Here is a 22,196-nt window from a genome sequence, read left to right on the forward strand (position 1 = left end):
TAAGCATTTCACTGTAATGTCTGCACCTGTTGTATTCGGCGCATGTGACCAATAAAATGTGATTTGATTTGATATAGGCCTGCTGCAGCTCTGATTGGTTATGCCGCATTGGTCTGTAGTCTGTGTAGAGTTCTGGCTGAGTAATGCACAATAGAATCCTACTCCGAAGCGTTCTGCCTACAACAAAATCTCTTGCATAGTTCGTCTTGTTTCGGTATGTTGCATTGAAAGTGGCTAATGTTGCTGTTGATTTGATCACAATTGGCACAGTAAAGGGAAACGTTGATAGTGTTAACTAACAGGGAAAACTCTAGACAGTTGATTGAAGTTCAACCACGTGCTTCTCTCCGTGGGCTGATATTTCTTCTGCGAGGCAGTCTCGGGCTACAGTGCGCCCGTTTAGAGGGAACATTGCTGAGTACCACTCAACATTTTCAAGCATGGTGGATGCTGCAACATGTTATGGGTATGCTTGTCATCGGCAAGGACTAGGGAGTTTTTTAGGATTAAAAAAAAAGAGCTAAGCACAGGCAAAATCCTAGAGGACAACCTGGTTCAGTCTGCTTTCCAACAGACACTTGGAGACAAATTCACCTTTCAGCAAGACAATAACCTAAAATACAAGGCCAAATATACACTGGAGTTGCTTACTAAGAGGACATTGAATGTTCGAGTGGCCGAGTTACAGTTTTGACTTAAAATGGCTTAAATCTATGGCAAGACTTGAAAATGGCTGTCTAGCAATGATCAACAACCAACTTGACAGAGCTTGAAGAATTTTTAAAAGAATAATATTATACAATCCAGGAGTGCAAAACTCTTAGAGACTTACCCAGAAAAACTCCCAGCTGTAATCGCAGATTTTAACATGCATTGATACTTATGTAACCAAGATATTTCTGTATTTAATTTTCAATACGTTTGCAAACATTTATAAAAACATGTTTTCACTTTGTCATTATAAGGTATTGTGTGGAGATGGGTGAGGAAAAACAATATATTTAATCCATTTTGAATTCAGACTAACAACTGTGGAATAAGTCCAGGGGTATGAATACTTTATGAAGGAAACCTTTCAAACCAAGACCTGTGTTTAGTGCACACAGTCAGAACAGAAAGTCATGGGATCAACATCACTTCACAGTGAAAGTGAAAGTAAAGTGGTTAGCTGTATAAAGGTGTAGTCAGTGGACATTTTTACTTTCTTCAGAAAGCTAATCCACACTGCTCCACTCACTCTCCTGTCACTGGATATCATCTGGCTCATTTGGTAAGTAGTTGGAATTGTGTGATCATCGTGATCATCATTTTAAAAGGTTATCACTATTTGACAATGTACTTGTATGATTTTAAGTAAGCATTGTAAAACCATATAACATATCTAGTGACCACAATTTTAGCACTTTGAATCCTTTCTACTTTTCTAGTTATTTCACATTAGAATATTACGTTTATTGACACTTAACCTTTACAAACTCTTTGTAGATAGGCTACCGGTAGATGACACCCTAAATGTCAACACCGAAATGTTGCTTGAAAATGAGCTTTGCCAGGTTATATAACTGATAAGATGTCACAGGAATCTCCAAGGTCATGGATACAATTGAAGAGCTTATTTCCTAAATGCTATATCCACCAATTTTTCACATTTGTGTTTTTCCATCAGAAAATATTTATTAGGGTACCTATAAAATATTACTTATTTATGAATTTATTAATGTTTTTTAGATGTGTATGAACATGCAAAACGCTATACAGTGAGGGAAAAAAAGTATTTGATCCCCTGCTGATTTTGTACGTTTGCCCACTGACAAAGACATGATCAGTCTATAATTTTAATGGTAGGTATATTTGAACAGTGAGAGACAGAATAACAACAAAAAAATCCAGAAAAACGCATGTCAAAAATGTTATCAATTGATTTGCATTTTAATGAGGGAAATAAGTATTTGACCCCTCTGCAAAACATGATTTAGTACTTGGTGGCAAAACCCTTGTTGGCAATCACAGAGGTCAGACGTTTCTTGTAGTTGGCCACCAGGTTTGCACACATCTCAGGAGGGATTTTGTCCCACTCCTCTTTGCAGATCTTCTCCAAGTCATTAAGGTTTCGAGGCTGACGTTTGGCAACTCTAACCTTCAGCTCCCTCCACAGATTTTCTATGGGATTAAGGTCTGGAGACTGGCTAGGCCACTCCAGGACCTTAATGTGCTTCTTCTTGAGCCACTCCTTTGTTGCCTTGACCGTGTGTTTTGGGTCATTGTCATGCTGGAATACCCATCCACGACCCATTTCCAATGCCCTGGCTGAGGGAAGGAGGTTCTCACCCAAGATTTGACGGTACATGGCCCCGTCCATCGTCCCTTTGATGCGGTGAAGTTGTCCTGTCCCCTTAGCAGAAAAACACCCCCAAAGCATAATGTTTCCACCTCCATGTTTGACGGTGGGGATGGTGTTCTTGGGCTCATAGGCAGCATTCCTCCTCCTCCAAACACGGCGAGTTGAGTTGATGCCAAAGAGCTCGATTTTGGTCTCATCTGACCACAACACTTTCCCCCAGTTCTCCAATGTATCATTCAGATGTTCATTGGCAAACTTCAGACGGGCCTGTATATGTGCTTTCTTGAGCAGGGGGACCTTGTGGGCGCTGCAGGATTTCAGTTCTTCACGGCGTAGTGTGTTACCAATTGTTTTCTTGGTGACTATGGTCCCAGCTGCCTTGAGATCATTGACAAGATCCTCCCGTGTAGTTCTGGGCTGATTCCTCGCATGGAGCCCCAGGCCGAGGGAGATTGACAGTTATTTTGTGTTTCTTCCATTTGCGAATAATCGCACCAACTGTTGTCACCTTCTCACCAAGCTGCTTGGCGATGGTCTTGTAGCCCATTCCAGCCTTGTGTAGGTCTACAATCTTGTCCCTGACATCCTTGGAGAGCTCTTTGGTCTTGGCCATGGTGGAGAGTTTGGAATCTGATTGATTGCTTCTGTGGACAGGTGTCTTTTATACAGGTAACAAACTGAGATTAGGAGCACTCCCTTTAAGAGTGTGCTCCTAATCTCAGCTCGTTACCTGTATAAAAGACACCTGGGAGACAGAAATCTTTCTGATTGAGAGGGGGTCAAATACTTTCCCTCATTAAAATGCAAATCAATTTATAACATTTTTGACATGCGTTTTTCTGGATTATTTTGTTGTTATTCTGTCTCTCACTGTTCAAATAAACCTACCATTAAAATTATAGACTGATCATTTCTTTGTCAGTGGGCAAACGTACAAAATCAGCAGGGGATCAAATACTTTTTTCCCTCACTGTATATCCATTGTTTAGCTGGAATGGAATGTTCGTATCCTGTATATTTGACTGTGGTATGTGGTTGTCTCACCTAGCTATTTTAAGATTGTCATGACTCTCTCTCCTTGCTGAGGATCAAAGGTGCCAGATCAGCTTGGCAAATGGCTGACAGATAGCCATAAATATGAGAGTATTTTGGTGAAGATAGGAATGTGATTTTAGTCTTCTATTGAGATAATCGTTTTTCATATAAACTATGCACAGTGACTAGCCACACCCCAAGTGCCATCAGAGATTGTTCCAGGAAGTAGGAACGCCCCTTTTACCAAGAGGGCATAAAGGCTTGAAAAACAAATCAACCTTTAGACCAGGAAGCGTGGAGAGTGTTGACTGCACGTTTAAAATGGTTAGAACCTTGAATGAGAAAGACCAGCCGATGTGAAGTGCGAGCTCACGTTACAAATGGTTGAACCTCTACAGACCAGGGAACGTGGAGCGGTGGCTACACGGCTTAAAATGGTTAGACCAGAAAGACCAGAAAACATGAGTGGCGACTACACGTTTGAAATCGTGAGAAACTCTCAATCTCTACACGAGAAGAAGACCACGCACTAGACCTTATCATACCAGTCTGCAGCTGGCATGTAAAAGTAGTCTAGAACATTTGACTAAAGACACAAGTTGGGAAGGACAATCCCATCTCAGATAACCGTTGGTACATCTGAACTATCTATTCTAACGAACACTCCATTCGAAGACGAGCAGAGTCTCACCGAATTGGGATAGGACAGTCAAACCCTTTTTGAGAAAGTGGTTCAACAGAGAGACGACGATCAAGGACAGCTACGCCTAAATATGCATTGCATTTCTTATCAGAATGAGCGTTGGTTAGGGTGCTATTAATATTTTTGTGAGCGTAGCTTCCAAATGTCACGATAGTTGAATCTCTTTCTCTCCCTTTCACTCTCTTTCTATTGACCCCTCCCTTTTTAATAACTGATAAAGAAATGTGAGAGTAAGATATGACTAAAATCTCACACCCTCAGTTAAACTAATAATGTATGACTATTAGAAGACTAGAGCTTAGAGAGTTAATCATATGTGCTTGTATAAGCTTCATATTTGCCCAGCAACAGAGTATTTGTGTCTAGTGAAACCAGTAAAGGAAGTCTGTATGTGTGACCTGAAAATCAAGAAAACAGAAGATAACCACATGAGCTAAACCTGATGTGGAAAATCAATCACTGTACCTTATAAGAAATCAAAATATTTTCAGAGTTTTGGTTGCAACAAAAAATGACTTTATTAGTGTTTCAACAAAGCCAGGCCGGTCTGCAGAGTAGCCCCGCCCCTCTCTTGCTCTCCCTCTATTTATACCCCCTTCCGTCTCTCTCTTCACTTAAAATCCCTCCTCCTACAGTTTCCCGCTCTTTTCCACTCCACGCCCTTTTCCTTTGTCTCTGAGGGCGGCTAAACTCAACTTTTATTATGCACATAGTACTCCAACCAATCACTCACTCCCCTGTCTTGCACACATTTTACATTTTACATTTGCGTCATTTAGCAGACGCTCTTATCAAGAGCGACTTACAAATTGGTGCATTCACCTTATAGCCAGTGGGATAACCACTTTACAATATGTTTTTTTTTTTTTTTTGGGGGGGGGGGGTGGGGTAAGGGGGGGTAGAAGGATTACTTTATCCTATCCCAGGTATTCCTTAAAGAGGTGGGGTTTCAAGTGTCTCCGGAAGGTGGTGAGTGACTCCGCTGTCCTGGCGTCGTGAGGGAGCTTGTTCCACCATTGGGGTGCCAGAGCAGCGAACAGTTTTGACTGGGCTGAGCGGGAACTGTGCTTCCGCAGAGGTAGGGGTCCAGCAGGCCAGAGGTGGATGAACGCAATGCCCTCGTTTGGGTGTAGGGACTGATCAGAGCCTGAAGGTACGGAGGTGCCGTTCCCCTCACAGCTCCGTAGGCAAGCACCATGGTCTTGTAGCAGATGCGAGCTTCAACTGGAAGCCAGTGGAGTCTGGGGAGGAGCGGGGTGACGTGAGAGAACTTGGGAAGGTTGAACACCAGACTGGCTGCGGCATTCTGGATGAGTTGTAGGGGTTTAATGGCACAGGCAGGGAGCCCAGCCAACAGCGAGTTGCAGTAATCCAGACGGGAGATGACAAGTGCCTGGATTAGGACCTGTGCCGCTTCCTGTGTAAGGCAGGGTCGTACTCTGCGAATGTTGTAGAGCATGAACCTACAGGATCGGGTCACCACCTTGATGTTAGCGGAGAACGACAGGGTGTTGTCCAGGGTCACGCCAAGGCTCTTTGCACTCTAGGAGGAGGACACAAAGTCCCTCTCATGTTTAGTTTAAACATGACAAGTCCCTAAATCCTTGAAACATACACAAACCCCACCCCGTCATGCTGTAATCAATCAAGAAGATACCAAGGAGACAAAGGTCTAGTCCAAACTCCATTCAACCCTGGCGCCGCTCCCTTCACGGTGTTTGAAGAGAGAGACAAAAGGCCACAAGCTAGTTTCAGTCTCTCATCAGATAAGACAGCCATGGATTTAAGTAAGAGCAAGCAATTTGACCCTAGGTCAGATTCCCTCTCTACTCACCCACACAGTGAAATTAAATGACCCAATACAATTCCTGGCCTAGTAACAAAGAATTCTAACTTTATGGTCGTGATTAACCCAGTTTCATCTCACAATACACTAAAACTCTACAGTTTATTCATAATAATTCACCACAAACCCAGGTGTGAAATAGCTACAAGAGGAAACAAAAGGCTGTTGTGTGAGCTTGCAAGAAGACTGATATGTGTACAGTGGAAAAATACAGCCCGCCTAAAGCGGGGTGGGATTTTTCTTCTGACGTGTGAGTATAAAAAGACTGGGCACCCATTTTGGGGCAGAGCTCTCATGAATAAAAAAGACTGACCTATTGCAGAATGGGACTTTGTTTAATTAATTATTAAACCAGAGCCTTACACCCTCTGGGAATTATTCAAAGCTTGAGTTTCAACCATTGAGATAACAAAATTCTCATGTCATAACCTATACCGTGTGTGTTGATGTATTCTGTGTTATTTAGTTAAGTTAGTAAATAAATAATTAAACAGACGCCTCACAGGTCCTCAACTGGCAGCTTCATTAAATAGTACCCGCAAACACCAGTCTCAACGTCAACAGTGAAGAGGCGACTCCACGATGCTGACCTAGGCAGAGTTGCAACGAAAAAGCCATATCTCAGACTGGCCAATAAAAATAAAAGATTAAGATGGGCAAAAGAACAGACACTGGACTTTTTCTTTGCAACTCTGCCTAGGTCAGCATCCCGGAGTCGCCTCTTCACTGTTGATGTTGAGACTGGTGTTTTGCGGGTACTATTTAATGAATCTGCCCGTTGAGAACCTGTGAGGCGTCTGTTTCTCAAACTAGACACTCTAATGTATTTGTCCTCTTGCTCAGTTGTGCACCAGGGCCTCCCACTCCTCTTTCTATTCTGGTTAGAGCCAGTTTACGCTGTTCTGTGAAGGGAGTAGTACACAGCGTTGTACGAGATCTTCAGTTTCTTGGCAATTTCTCGCATGGAATAGCCTTCATTTCTCAGAACAAGAATAGACTGACGAGTTTCAGAAGGAAGTTCTTTGTTTCTGGCCGTTTTGATCCTGTAATCGAACCCACAATTGCTGATGCTCCAGATACTCAACTAGTCTCAAGAAGGCCAGTTGTATTGCTTCTTTAATCAGCACAACAGTTTTCAGCTGTGCTAACATAATTGCAAAAGGGTTTTCTAATGATCAAGTAGCCTTTTAAAATGATGAACTTGGATTAGCAAACACAACGTGCCATTGGAACACAGGACTGATGGTTGCTGATAATGGGCCTCTGTACGCCTATGTAGATATTCCATTAAAAAATCAGCCGTTTCCAGCTACAATAGCCATTTACAACATTAACAATGTCTACACTGTATTTCTGATCATTTTGATGTTATTTTAATGGACAAAAAAATAACTTTTCTTTCGAAAACAAGGACATTTCTAAGTGACCCCAAACTTTTGAACGGTAGTGTGTGTACAGTGGGGAAAAAAAGTATTTAGTCAGCCACCAATTGTGAAAGTTCTCCCACTTAAAAAGATGAGAGAGGCCTGTAATTTTCATCATAGGTACACGTCAACTATGACAGACAAAATGAGGAAAAAAAATCCAGAAAATCACATTGTAGGATTTTTTATGAATTTATTTGCAAATTATGGTGGAAAATAAGTATTTGGTCAATAACAAAAGTTTCTCAATACTTTGTTATATACCCTTTGTTGGCAATGACACAGGTCAAACGTTTTCTGTAAGTCTTCACAAGGTTTTCACACACGGTATTTTGGCCCTTTCTCCATGCAGATCTCCTCTAGAGCGTGATGTTTTGGGGCTGTCGCTGGGCAACACGGACTTTCAACTCCCTCCAAAGATTTTCTATGGGGTTGAGATCTGGAGACTGGCTAGGCCATTCCAGGACCTTGAAATGCTTCTTACGAAGCCACTCCTTCGTTGCCCGGGCGGTGTGTTTGGGATCATTGTCATACTGAAAGACCCAGCCACGTTTCATCTTCAATGCCCTTTCTGATGGAAGGAGGTTTTCACTCAAAATCTCACGATACATGGCCCCATTCATTCTTTCCTTTACACGGATCAGTCGTCCTGGTCCCTTTGCAGAAAAACAGCCCCAAAGCATGATGTTTCCACCCCCATGCTTCACAGTAGGTATGGTGTTCTTTGGATGCAACTCAGCATTCTTTGTCCTCCAAACACGACAAGTTGAGTTTTGACCAAAAAGTTCTATTTTGGTTTCATCTGACCATATGACATTCTCCCAATCCTCTTCTGGATCATCCAAATGCACTCTAGCACGGGCCTGGACATGTACTGGCTTAAGCAGGGGGACACGTCTGGCACTGCAGGATTTAAGTCCCTGGCGGCGTAGTGTGTTACTGATGGTAGGCTTTGTTACTTTGGTCCCAGCTCTCTGCAGGTCATTCACTAGGTCCCCCCGTGTGGTTCTGGGATTTTTGCTCACCGGTCTTGTGATCATTTTGACCCCACGGGGTGAGATCTTGCGTGGAGCCCCAGATCGAGGGAGATTATCAGTGGTCTTGTATGCCTTCCATTTCCTAATAATTGCTCCCACAGTTGATTTCTTCAAACCAAGCTGCTTACCTATTGCAGATTCAGTCTTCCCAGCCTGGTGCAGGTCTATAATTTTGTTTCTGGTGGCCTTTGACAGCTCTTTGGTCTTGGCCATAGTGGAGTTTGGAGTGTGACTGTTTGAGGTTGTGGACAGGTGTCTTTTATACTGATAACAATTTCAAACAGGTGCCATTAATACAGGTAACGAGTGGAGGACAGAGGAGCCTCTTAAAGAAGAAGTTACAGGTCTGTGGGAGCCAGAAATCTTGCTTGTTTGTAGGTGACCAAATACTTATTTTCCACCATAATTTGCAAATAAATTCCTTAAAAATCCTACAATGTGATTTTCTGGAATTTTTTTCCTCAATTTGTCTCTCATATTTGACGTGTACCTATGATGAAAATTACAGGCCTCTCTCATCTTTTTAAGTGGGAGAACTTGCACAATTGGTGGCTGACTAAATACTTTTTTCCCCCACTGTATATGTGTGTATATGTGTGTGTGTGTGTATATATATATATATATATATATATATATATATATATCTCTTCTAAGAGTTTAATTCAGGAGATGTTAACTCGTTAAACAACTTTTTCCGTGGTGCCCCAAATTCCTAATGAGTTCATTGTTACATGATTAATTTAATCGAGTGACATTTAAACATAGTTAGTTGATTCGATAAATAACAATCATCACATTAATGGAAGTCACGACAAGATGAATGCACTTACTGTAAGTCTCTTGGGATAAGAGCATTTGCTAAATGACTCAAATGTAAATGTTTTACATACAGATATCATATTACTGTATTGAATTATTTGTTTTAAACATTTTTAAATATTTGTCAGAAATGTATCATTTGAAAAGTTATTTTTATTTGACTGTGTAAAACCTAGCAGTACTACTTATTTATCTGAGAGTGAGGCGGATATATAGCATTTTGCAAAAAAAAAGCATGATTATTTGTCTCTGAAATGAAACCATCAAGTGATAGATTTCAAACAAACACGTCTGTCATTGGACAACCCCATGCCATGATTAGATAGTGTTTCTTTACATTTCATAATTTCTTTAAACAATAAAAACAAATTTACCAACATTTATGAAAATGGATATATAGCGGTTGGAATGAAACTCTTCAATTGATCTATTGAACAATTAGACATACTACTTTTGCTCTATGGATACATTTAGCTAAATTAACATAACATTATCTTTTAGGGTGGTTCAACAGTTTTGTCATGTTGGCTTCACATAATAAATACACTGAAATAAAATATAAACGCAACATATAAAGTGTTGCTCCCATGTTTCATGAGCTGAAATAAAATATAAACGCAACATGTAAAGTGTTGGTCCCATGTTTCATGAGCAATAAAAGATCCCAGAAATGTTCCACATACACAAAAAAAATGTCTCTCAAATGTTGTGCACTAATCTGTTTACATCCCTGTTAGTGAGCATTTCTTATTTGTCAAGATAATCCATCCACCTGACAGGTGTGGCATATCAAGAAGCTGATTAAACAGCATGATCATTACACAGGTGCACCTTGTGCTGGGGACAATAAAAGGCCACTCTAAAATGTGCAGTTTTGTCACACAACACAATGCCACAGATGTCTCAAGTTTTTAGGGAGCGTGCAATTGGAATGCTGACTGCAGGAATGTCCACCAGAGCTGTTGCCAGAGAATTGAATGTTCATATTTCTACCATAAATCTGCCTCTAACGTCATTTTAGAGAATTTGGCAGCATGTCCAACCGGCCTCACAACTGCAGACAATGTGTATGTCGTCGGGTGGACGAGCGGTTTGCTGATGTCCAACGTTGTGAACAGGTTTGTTGATGTCAACGTTGTGAACAGAGTGCCCCATGATGGCAGTGGGGTTATAGTATGGGCAGGAATAAGCTACGGACAATGAACACAATTGCATTTTATCGATGGTAATTTGAATGCACAGAGATACCGTGGCAAGATCCGCCATCACCTCATGTTTCAGCATGATAATGCACGGCCCCATGTCACAAGGACCTGTACACAATTCCTGGAAGCTGAAAATGTCCCAGTTCTTCCATGGCCTCCATACTCACCAGACATGTCACACATTGAGCATGTTTGGGATGCTCTGGATCGACGTGTACGACCGCGTGTTCCAGTTCCCGCCAATATCCAGCAAATTCGCACAGCCATTGAAGAGGAGTGGGAGTAGCTAGACAAACATATGAGTGCAATTCCTACAGTGAAGGCTGTATTTTTATTAAGCACCTGTAGTTCGTATCTAGATTAAATGCTAGGGCAAACAACTAATTCAATAACATTTCATTTTCAGTCTCTTCAGATATGGCCTCTGCCAGCAGTGTCTTGTCTGAAGAGCATTTCCAGTGTTCTATCTGTCTGGATGTCTTCACGGACCCAGTCTCCACACCTTGTGGACACAACTTCTGCAAGGCCTGTATCAAAGGATACTGGGATGGTGTTGACCAGTGTGTGTCCATTCTGTAAGGAGACGTTCATGAAGAGACCTGAGCTACGTGTTAACACAACATTCAGAGATGTTGTTGATCAATTCAAGAAGATGAGTGTCACACATATTGATGAGGCTCCTCCCAAACCCAGAGAGGTGCCCTGTGACATCTGCACTGAAGGGAATCTCATGGCCCTGAAGTCCTGCATGGAGTGTCTTGCCTCTTACTGTGAGACTCACCTGGAGCCTCATTACAGAGTTGCTTCATTCAAGAAACACATGTTGATTGACCCTGTGGAGAACCTGGAAGATCGAGTGTGTCAGAAGCATGGAAGACCCCTGGAGATGTTCTGTAGGAGTGACCAGACATTTGTTTGTGTGATGTGCTCTGAATCCGACCACAAAGCTCACAACAATGTCCCTTTGGCAACAGAATGGAAGAAGAGGAAGGTGAGTCTTTCAAGCAAATAGTAGCACATCATTCATACAGTGCAGATATCCTCTTTTATAACATTGCTTCGGAAAGAAGATGAGAAGCAGGCCAACAATTTGTTAGATGACAATAAATATGGAAGTCTAAGCAAATAGTTTTGATGCCGAAAATCTGGATAATCTAGATCCCACTAGAAGGGTGGATTCAGAAATGTGAAAGGTACTTCAACAGATACATTTTTATGTAAGTAAGGTGGGGAAGTTAGATTTTTGAAAATATGAAAACCAAAGGTCATTATGTTAAATTGACTGCAGTATAGGTAGGCCAATGTGGTCAGTTGTTTTGAAAAACCGCAACTACAAAATGCAATCTTGATTAAAGGTCAGATTGGATTCCCAAATCTGAATCCCAATCCGAATGATCAGAATGTCATTTTTCAGTTTTGAAACCTACCCAATTCTAAGAAGTAATCCGATCCAATTGCCGAAATACAAGCAAGCCCTTCCCCATCACACTGTACCCTAATAATGCTATAATAATGAATTAAACTAGAATGTAGCATAAAACAAACGTAACCAAAAAAGAAGGGAAACATTTTCTATGAAAAAGAGAAAAGTAAAGACAGATATACAATTATTAAATCATAAACATACATCAGTGTTTTAAGTATGAGTCTTGTCATAACATTGTTTCTCTGTCCCCAGACTCAACTGGGGAAGATGATGGCAGATGTGCGGCAGATGATCCAGGAGCGACTGATAAAGGTTAAGGAGGTCAAACACTCAATGGAACTAAGTGAAGTGAGTACTGATCATGACCACGCTTGTATTTTGACTGGTTGAATATATAACAGAGAACACACTGTACTAATTGAAATATCTATGTAATAAATCTCAATAGAAACATGCTAGTAAATACATTGAGGACAGTGTGCAATTCTACACTGCCCTGATGCGCTCCATTGAGGGATGCCAGGCTGAGCTCACTGAGGAGATTGAGAAGAAGCAGGAAACGGTAATGACCCAAGCTGATGGGTTCATCAAAGAGCTGGAACAGGAAATCACTGAGCTACAGAGAAAAAGCACTGATCTGGAGCAGCTCTCACAGACTGATGACCACCTCCACCTCCTGCAGGTACTAAAATTAGACATAACTGCCAACGTTAGCTAGCTGTAAATGGGCTGATCTGGCTCAATAGAATGTGGATTAGCTTGCTGACAACCATTTTCATTAAAACTCCCTGATCTCTCCCTCCTTACCCCAGAAATATAAAGTGTCTAGTTATGTCATGTCTCAGATATTTTTTTATTCTCCTGCTGTAGCTGTTCCTATCCTTGTGCACTCCAGCTGTCACCAAGGACTGGTCTGAGATCAGTGTTCAGAGTGATCCAAGTGTGGGGGCTATGAGGAGAGCTGTAACTAGGCTGGGGAAGACAGTTGAAAGTGAAATTAAGAACTTGAGTGAAACTGGTAAGAAGCTTAATCTGCTCCTCACCGTGTCCTAAAATGTGTTACACCTAACAGACAACTAAAGTTGCACAAAAAGGTGGCAATTAAGAATTGTTACGCAGATTGAAGTTACTATCTTGTTCTAAGAGCAGCTCTGTCTCGAGGGCACAAATTAATTGTTTGAGTTTAAGTAAGAAATGTGATTGGTTAAGTTTAGCCATTAATTCCCAATGTTTAAGGTTAGAGTTAGGAGTTGAGTAGTCTCTCGTAACAGACGAAAACATTAAAATGCTACGTCTGTCGGATATGGTGAGGAACAATTCTTCCCGTCTGCTAGTTTTGTGGCACTGGTTATTTGGCATCTTTTGATTGGAATTTCTTGTCAGCTACCAGAGAGGATCCGCCCTAGTTACATTTACATTTTTGTCATTTAGCAGACGCTCTTATCCAGAGCGACTTACAGTTAGTGAGTGCATACATTTTTCATACTGGCCCCCCGTGGGAATCAAACCCACTTCCCTGACGTTGCAAGTGCCATGCTCTACCAACTGAGCTACAGGAGTTCCGCCACTCGTACTAGTCCAACATCTCCCCTTCCTGAGCCCATAACCACATCGATATTTGCCAAGATTTGGGGTTGAGTTAAGTTCGGGGAAGTGATTGATTTAAGTTTAGAGGTTAGGCTTGGGTTTCAAACCAGCAACTTAGGTTGTGTTCCAGGCCGACTACATTGCAGACGTTGCATTGCATCAACCAGTGGTTGCATGCCATGTCATTGACTGCGCAGTCAGGCATCAGATTGCTATATGATATGATGTGGTTAGCTGATATGTTAACGACCTATAGTATCTAGGCGTTGTGAGATGTACAGTAGTCAGCCAGGAGCTCAGCTCTTGTGTATGGCAACCTACGTGTCACACCCCCCACACATTACCAACCCTACCTCATGGTGAATCCTGACTGCTGCCCACTGACATTTTAGCTTTCATCTAACCAATCACATTCTGCCCTCAAGGCAGAGCTGCCCTCAGAACAAGATTGAATAAGGAAATCTCTACTGAACATTATGGCATTTCACGTTTGAATATAATTATATATAATATTTTGTCATGTTCTCTTTTCCCCCCACACAGAGCTAAAGAGTTATCAAACGTATGCAGGTAAATACTATATCAGACTCTGAACCAGAGCATTATAGTTGTAAAGGGATAGTTGATTTTTTTTCAATTTACCTATAGGGGTGTTATTTCATCCAAACCATTTAAAAGTTTGATTGCTGGTTATTTAGCAACATCCAGAATCTCCTGGCTAGCTATTATGCAGACTGTAGCAAATACTGGGGAAAACAGATTGTATCAGTCCGCAATGCATTCAGAAGATGGGTTGGTGTAACCTGATCCTCTTTCCAATTGTAATGCGGAAGTCACACTGACTATGTATTGCGTGCACATTCAGCCAGAAGGCTGTGTTGCATTGCGTGTGCAATGCTTTTCCTAGGCTGCATGCGTTCAAATAATTCAACTCATGGGTTGCTTTCGGCATGCGTCAATCCGATGCAAGGTTATTTCAAAGCTAGTTTGTGACTATTTAAAAGTAACTGCCAACACCACAACACTGATGGCTACACAATAATGTTAGTTCTCACCCAAAAAGGTTTTTTAGCCTTCAGACGTTGGTTGTCGTCTGTTTCAACAAGGAAGTGCTGAACACCCCATAACTCACTCTGCACGCATGTGGTACACTCTAAATTCCTCTTACCTTGTGTTGTCTACGTAGGCCAGTAGTGATCCACGATAATCCATTGTTTTTCTTAGCATGATTTAGTCATCTGAAATCGAAACAGAAAAATGAAATTTCCTGTTGAAAACAGCCTATGTGGTATCAGTCGTAATTTGGACATAAAGTGAGTATTTTCTAAAACAAGAAAGTGTGCGATAAGGGGTACCAGTGACATCTGTGCTTTCCTTGTAATATTTGAAGATTGGGTTTTGATTTCAAGAAATGCCCCCTAACATGAGGTGTTCATTCCTTAAACTCTCACTCTGACCATTTTACTCACCCTAGCAGAGCTGCGTAGGCTGTTTTCATGTTATCTAGACTGAGGCGGAGAAAAACCGATCCAAAATCAGACACTACAGTCCCTTTTTAATAAACGAATTAAGGGATAATCAAAGGGGTCTATGCGTTCTATGGAAAATAATAAACAAAGTGGAAGTTACAGTTGAAGTCGGAAGTTTACATACACTTAGGTTGGAGTGATTAAAATTCGTTTTTCAACCACTCCACAGATTTCTTGTTAACAAACTATAGTTTTGGCAAGTCGGTTAGGACATCTAATTTGTGCATGACACAAGTAACTTTTCCAACAATTGTTTACAGACAGATTATTTCACTTATAATTCACTGTATCACAATTCCAGTGGGTCAGAAGTTTACATACACTAAGTTGACTGTGCCTTTAAACAGTTTGGAAAATTCCAGAAAATGATGTCATGGCTTTAGAAGCTTCTGATAGGCTAATTGACATAATTTGAGTCAATTGGAGGTGTACCTGTGGATGTATTTCAAGGCCTACCTTCAAACTCAGTGCCTCTTTGCTTGACATCATGGAAAAATCTAAAGAAATCAGCCAAGACCTCAGAAAAAAATGTAGACCTCCACAAGTCTTGTTCATCCTTGGGAGCAATTTTGATAAAGAAATGTGTGAGTGAGATATGACTAAAATGTCACACCCTCATCTAAACTAATAATGTATGACTATTAGAAGACTAGAGCTTAGAGAGTTAATCAAATGTGTTTATATCCCAGCAAGAGTATAGACTGGTTCCCAAAACACACAGGGAAAGGGGAGTGAAAGGGTTGCAGGATATTGTGAGGAGGTGATAACTAGGGGTGTAACGATTCGTTTTAACAACGATTCGATTTGTATCACGATTCGTGGTTGTCGATACGATTCAAGGACGATATTGGTTCATTTAGAACGATACGATCCGAAACGATTCAGTGACTTGAAATCGATTCAGTAACCTTTTAGCCAAAAATTCAACCAGTGTGACTGAAATAAATACCTGGTAACCAGTTGCATTTTAATGGCTGGCAATAGTCTTGATATTTTTAACAGTGTTTCATGACTCCATGCAGACCATCTGGTATTATGAAACTTACCAAAAGTCTCACAAGTCCGTCTGTTATGGCCTGTGCGGTTCGGTCAGCACCCAATTCAATCAGTCCAATAAAGTCCGAAGTAAACTCTCCGTTGCTGGACACAGACACAATGTAAACTATTTCCTGCTCAGTTTTTGTGATGTCCTCAGATCCATCAAAAAGCATTCAGTAAAGGAACATCCTCAGAATAGGAAGACATGGGACGTGCGTGTTTAGCTTTATGGAAAGAGAAAAATATTAAACAGAGCTTGCCGCTGTTCTTCATTCAGCTTATCTCGGCGACTGGACATTTATTCTCGGCTAGCTTTTAGCAATGGCTTGCGCCACATTCGTGTGCTCCTTGCTCTTTTCATGTTTGTCAAATAAAGGATGGTTGAAATTCTTTGAGCCTTTATAAAATGCACCTGTTTTGTCTGCTAGATGTGGATTTGAGCGGCAAATCTTGCACCACATTTCAGTGCGCTCATCGTTAGCTTCAAGCCACTTTTCCGAAAAAAGTATTTTCTTCGGCTCTGGCTCCAGTTGGCGTTTCTTTGTAGGTGGCGAAACGCCAAAGAATCTGCTTAATGTCTGTTGCTTTTTGGACATCCCTGACAGTAGTTGACAAGCAACATGTCATGTGTAAGGTTAGATGAGAAGATCGGTCAAGTACGCAAAGGCGCGTAGTAACACAAGTGTCATTACGCATTCCTGATTTTTGTCGCGCTTGCGTATCTGCGTACCAGTTATGTGCACCCCTGCATATAAAGTCTGACGTGCTTAAATCCAATGGGTTATTTCCTAGTATCGATAAAATCGATTTATTACATTTTAAAACGATGTTAGATCGATATATGTTGTCCAAAATGCCAACTCGCCGAGCACAGATCGATGTAGTTGGATCATATGAATATAAATCGATACATCGATGTAGTAGATGGATCGTTACACCCCTAGTGATAACTAAGGAATGCAGCCTATGATAAGAACATGTATGTATGTGTGTGTGTGTGTGACCAGATGGTCAGGAGAGCAGTTTTCCAGTGGAAAACTACAGCCCGCCTAAAGAGGGGTGGGATTTTTCCTCTGATGTGTGCGTATACAAATATTGTACGACCATTTTGTTTCAGAGTGCTCTCATGAATAAATATGCTGACCATTGCAGGATTGAGTCTTTGTTTAATTTATTTAAACTAAGAGATTTACAACCTTTTGGGAATTATTCAGAGATTTAAGAAGTAGTTGACTTCAACCATTGAGAAAATTCTCGTGACAAATTTCCAAATGCCTGAAGGTACCACGTTCATCTGTACAAACAATAGTACACAAGTATAAACACCATGGGACCACGCAGCCGTCATACTGCTCAGGAAGCAGACGCGTTCTGTCTCCTAGAGATTAACGTACTTTGGTGCGAAAAATGCAAATCAATCCCAGAACAACAGCAAAGGACCTTGTGAAGATGCTGGAGGAAACGGGTATAAAAATATCTATATCCACAGTAAAACGAGTCCTATATCAACATAACCTGAAAGGCCGCTCAGCAAGGAAAAAACCACTGCTCCAAAACCGCATAAAAAATCCAGACTACGGTTTGCAACTGCACATGGGGACAAAGATCTTACTTTTTGGAGAAATGTCCTCTGGTCTGATGAAACAAAAATATAACTGTTTGGCCATAATGACCATCGTTATGTTTGGAGGAAAAAGGGGGTTGCTTGCAAGCCGAAGAACACCATCCCAACCGTGAAGCACGGGGGTGGAAGCATCATGCTGTTGGGGTGCTTTGCTGCAGGAGGGACTGGTGCACTTCACAAAATAGATGGCACCATGAGGAAGGAAAATTTCACTTGGAAGAGTTAGAGTTGCATCAGTGGCAGCAGTGTTAGTGTAGAAAATGTCTGACTCTATTATTTTAGTACTGATAGTGTTTCTCATCTTGTGTTTGATTGTTATGTTTGGAGGAAAAAGGGGGTTGCTTGCAAGCAGAAGAACACCATCCCAACCGTGAAGCATGGGGTTGGCAGCATCATGCTGTTGGGGTGCTTTGCTGCAGGAGGGACTGGTGCACTTCACAAAATAGATGGCACCATGAGGAAGGAAAATTATGTGGATATATTGAAGCAACATCTCAAGGCATCAGTCAGGAAGTTAAAGCTTGGTCGCAAATCAGTCTTCCAAATGGACAATGACCCCAGGCATACTTCCAAAGTTGTGGCAAAATGGCTTAAGGACAACAAAGTCAAGGTATTGGAGTGGCCATCACAAAGCCCTGATCTCAATCCTCTAGAAAATGTGTTGGCAGAACTGAAAAAGCGTGTGCGAGCAAGGAGGCCTACAAACCTGACTCAGTTACACCAGCTGTCAGGAGGAATGGGCCAAAATTCACCCAACTTATTGTGGGAAGCTTGTGGAAGGCTACCCAAAACGTTTGACTGAAGTTAAACAATTTAAAGGCAATGCTACCAAATACTAATTGAGTGTATGTAAACTTCTGACCCACTGGGAATGTGATGAAAGAACTAAAAGCTGAAATAAATCATTCTCTCTACTATTATTCTGACATTTCACATTCTTAAAATAAAGTGGTGATCCTAACTGACATAAGACAGGGAATTTTTACTAGGATTAAATGTCAGAAATTGTGAAACACTGAGTTTAAATGTATTTGGCTAAGGTGTATGTAAACTTCCGACTTCAACTGTATGTTCCACAACACGCTAGTTGTTTGCTCTATAACCCATTCGTTCATACGCCACCTTGATATAAGGCTTAAGGCCAAGACAACAAAAAGACAACAGTCACACAATGGCAAAATAAATTAAACTACACATTTGTTTGTTTCATCATAAAACCGGAGAGCAACATACAGTGGGGAAAAAAAGTATTTAGTCAGCCACCAATTGTGCAAGTTCTCCCACTTAAAAAGATGAGAGAGGCCTGTAATTTTCCTCATAGGTACACGTCAACTATGACTCCAGAAAATCACATTGTAGGATTTTTTATGAATTTATTTGCAAATTATAGTGGAAAATAAGTATTTGGTCACCTACAAACAAGCATGATTTCTGGCTCTCACAGACCTGTAACTTCTTCTTTAAGAGGCTCCTCTGTCCTCCACTCGTTACCTGTATTAATGGCACCTGTTTGAACTTGTTATCAGTATAAAAGACACCTGTCCACAACCTCAAACAGTCACACTCCAAACTCCACTATGGCCAAGACCAAAGAGCTGTCAAAGGACACCAGAAACAAAATTGTAGACCTGCACCAGGCTGGGAAGACTGAATCTGCAATAGGTAAGCAGCTTGGTTTGAAGAAATCAACTGTGGGAGCAATTATTAGGAAATGGAAGACATACAAGACCACTGATAATCTCCCTCGATCTGGGGCTCCACGCAAGATCTCACCCCGTGGGGTCAAAATGATCACAAGAACGGTGAGCAAAAATCCCAGAACCACACGGGGGGACCTAGTGAATGACCTGCAGAGAGCTGGGACCAAAGTAACAAAGCCTACCATCAGTAACACACTACGCCGCCAGGGACTCAAATCCTGCAGTGCCAGACGTGTCCCCCTGCTTAAGCCAGTACATGTCCAGGCCCGTCTGAAGTTTGCTAGAGTGCATTTGGATGATCCAGAAGAGGATTGGGAGAATGTCATATGGTCAGATGAAACCAAAATAGAACTTTTTGGTAAAATCTCAACTCGTCGTGTTTGGAGGACAAAGAATGCTGAGTTGCATCCAAAGAACACCATACCTACTGTGAAGCATGAGGGTGGAAACATCATGCTTTGGGGCTGTTTTTCTGCAAAGGGACCAGGACGACTGATCCGTGTAAAGGAAAGAATGAATGGGGCCATGTATCGTGAGATTTTGAGTGAAAACCTCCTTCCATCAGCAAGTGCATTGAAGATGAAACGTGGCTGGGTCTTTCAGCATGACAATGATCCCAAACACACTGCCCGGGCAACGAAGGAGTGGCTTCGTAAGAAGCATTTCAAGGTCCTGGAGTGGCCTAGCCAGTCTCCAGATCTCAACCCCATAGAAAATCTTTGGAGGGAGTTGAAAGTCTGTGTTGCCCAGCGACAGCCCCAAAACATCACTGCTCTAGAGGAGATCTGCATGGAGGAATGGGCCAAAATACCAGCAACAGTGTGTGAAAACCTTGTGAAGACTTACAGAAAACATTTGACCTGTGTCATTGCCAACAAAGGGTATATAACAAAGTATTGAGAAACTTTTGTTATTGACCAAATACTTATTTTCCACCATAATTTGCAAATAAATTCATAAAAAATCCTACAATGTGATTTTCTGGATTTTTTTTTCCTCATTTTGTCTGTCATAGTTGACGTGTACCTATGATGAAAATTACAGGCCTCTCTCATCTTTTTAAGTGTGAGAACTTGCACAATTGGTGGCTGACTAAATACTTTTTTTCCCCACTGTATGTCCGGTGAAGTCCACAAAGCAAATATTGCAAACATTACATGACCTACAGCATGGTCAAGCAAGTTAATGTTTTCTACATTTTACAAAACTACTCATTTAGAACCACAGAGTTACCGCAAGTCAGCACAGACAACAGGAGCACTGCCTTTGCTATTCCAGCACCAGTTCAACTTCAACATTTAAATGTAATAAAATCAACTAGACTATAATACAGTGAAAACAAACTTAAAGATATCAAAAACAATTTAGTCGAATCAAAGTTGCTAAAGGTCATGTGGCTGTCCATGGTACTGATTTCTGTTTGTTGGTCTGTGTGTGTGTGTGTGTGTGTGTGTGTGTGTGTGTGTGTGTGTGTGTGTGTGTGTGTGTTGCGCAAGTTTCACTCGCTCAGATGATTTATCCGATTGAGATTCAACCACCTGCGAATTGAAGATACATTATGAAAACACAGAGAGACAAAATATACATTCTTTTGTAATTATACGTTTTTTTATTGGGCAAATATTTGGGAAGCCTGGCTTCCCTTGGCTCCATGAATATACGCCACTGCAAAAATGTAATTTCAAGAAGTTAACTGTCCCTTTGCCAAGTTTCCCTTGGAACTGCATGACATGCATGTGAGGAATAAGACATACTGTATTTCCCTGTTTTCTAATATACTGTATATTTCATCTACAGTGGATGTGACTCTAGACCCTGATACAGCACATCCTGTTCTCATCCTGTCTGAAGATGGGAAACAAGTGAGATGTGGAGACACCAAACAGGATCTCCCTGAAAACCCAAAGAGGTTTGACAGTAGCTTCTCTGTCTTGGGAAAGGAGGGCTTCTCCTCAGGGAGATTCTACTATGAGGTAGAGGTAAAGGACAAGACCTTCTGGATATTTGGAGTGGTCAGAGAGTCTATTGATAGGAAGGAGGATACCAAGCTGACCTCTGAGGAAGGATACTGGTTGTTATGGCTAGTAGATGTGTTCTATTGTTTAGCTATTGATGACTCCCCTGTCCAACTCTGTCTTAGTCAGAAGCCCCAGAAGGTGGGAGTGTTCGTGGATTATGAGGAGGGTCAGGTCTCCTTCTTTGATGTGGAGGCTAGGGCTCATATCTACTCTTTCACTGGCTGCACCTTCACCGAGAAACTCTATCCATACTTCTGCCCAGCCTGTGGTGGTGATGATGATGATGATGATGATGGTGGTGGTGGTGGTGATGATGGTGATGATGATGATGATGATGATGATGATGATGATGATGATGATAACTCCGCTCCATTAATGATCACTCCTGTCAATCAAACAGACTGAGTTTTCACCTTGGTCGCTTAATGAAAGCGCGAAAATGTCTCTCTCTCAAATGCTATTTAGTAGTCTGTCCTAATCACCAGAAGAGAGATGCTGCTATGGTCTGAGATAACAGGTAGAGCATATTTTGATGTATTGATTTTCAAACAAAACTAGAAAGAAAAGGTAACATCGCTGAAGAAAGTTTGTGTGCTTGCTTCAGCCTTTAGTTGTTCTAATCTAGTGGATGTCTTGATCAAGATATATCGCCTCGTTAGAAATATATAGACAGACCATTATAAGCATATTCATAATTGGTTTATTATTTAACCTTGCTTTGAAGACTGCCGGTGATCCTGCCTGACCCACCACTGGGACAGTTGGGTGCTCTGAGGACAAGCTCTTGGCTGCATCCAAATTCTTCACCCTGCTCCTGAAGTGTTACACCCTGCCACTTGCACACTTTCAGTGATGGATTTAGGT

The 22,196-nt window shown here is 41.4% G+C and overlaps 1 pseudogene across 1 annotated transcript; it reads left to right on the plus strand.

The window, feature by feature from the left end:
* The first annotated feature begins 10,827 nt into the window (after window positions 1-10,827).
* On the plus strand, window positions 10,828-22,185 carry LOC311116157 (E3 ubiquitin-protein ligase TRIM39-like; annotated as a pseudogene). Its single transcript has 6 exons — window positions 10,828-11,401; window positions 12,089-12,184; window positions 12,285-12,518; window positions 12,707-12,854; window positions 21,112-21,648; window positions 22,094-22,185. The product of its transcript is annotated as an E3 ubiquitin-protein ligase TRIM39-like (transcript).
* The last annotated feature ends 11 nt before the right edge of the window (window positions 22,186-22,196 follow it).

The sequence above is a fragment of the Coregonus lavaretus genome (genome assembly GCF_964263955.1).
Source record: "Coregonus lavaretus genome assembly, contig: HAP1_SCAFFOLD_780, whole genome shotgun sequence".
Taxonomy (NCBI): domain Eukaryota; kingdom Metazoa; phylum Chordata; class Actinopteri; order Salmoniformes; family Salmonidae; genus Coregonus; species Coregonus lavaretus.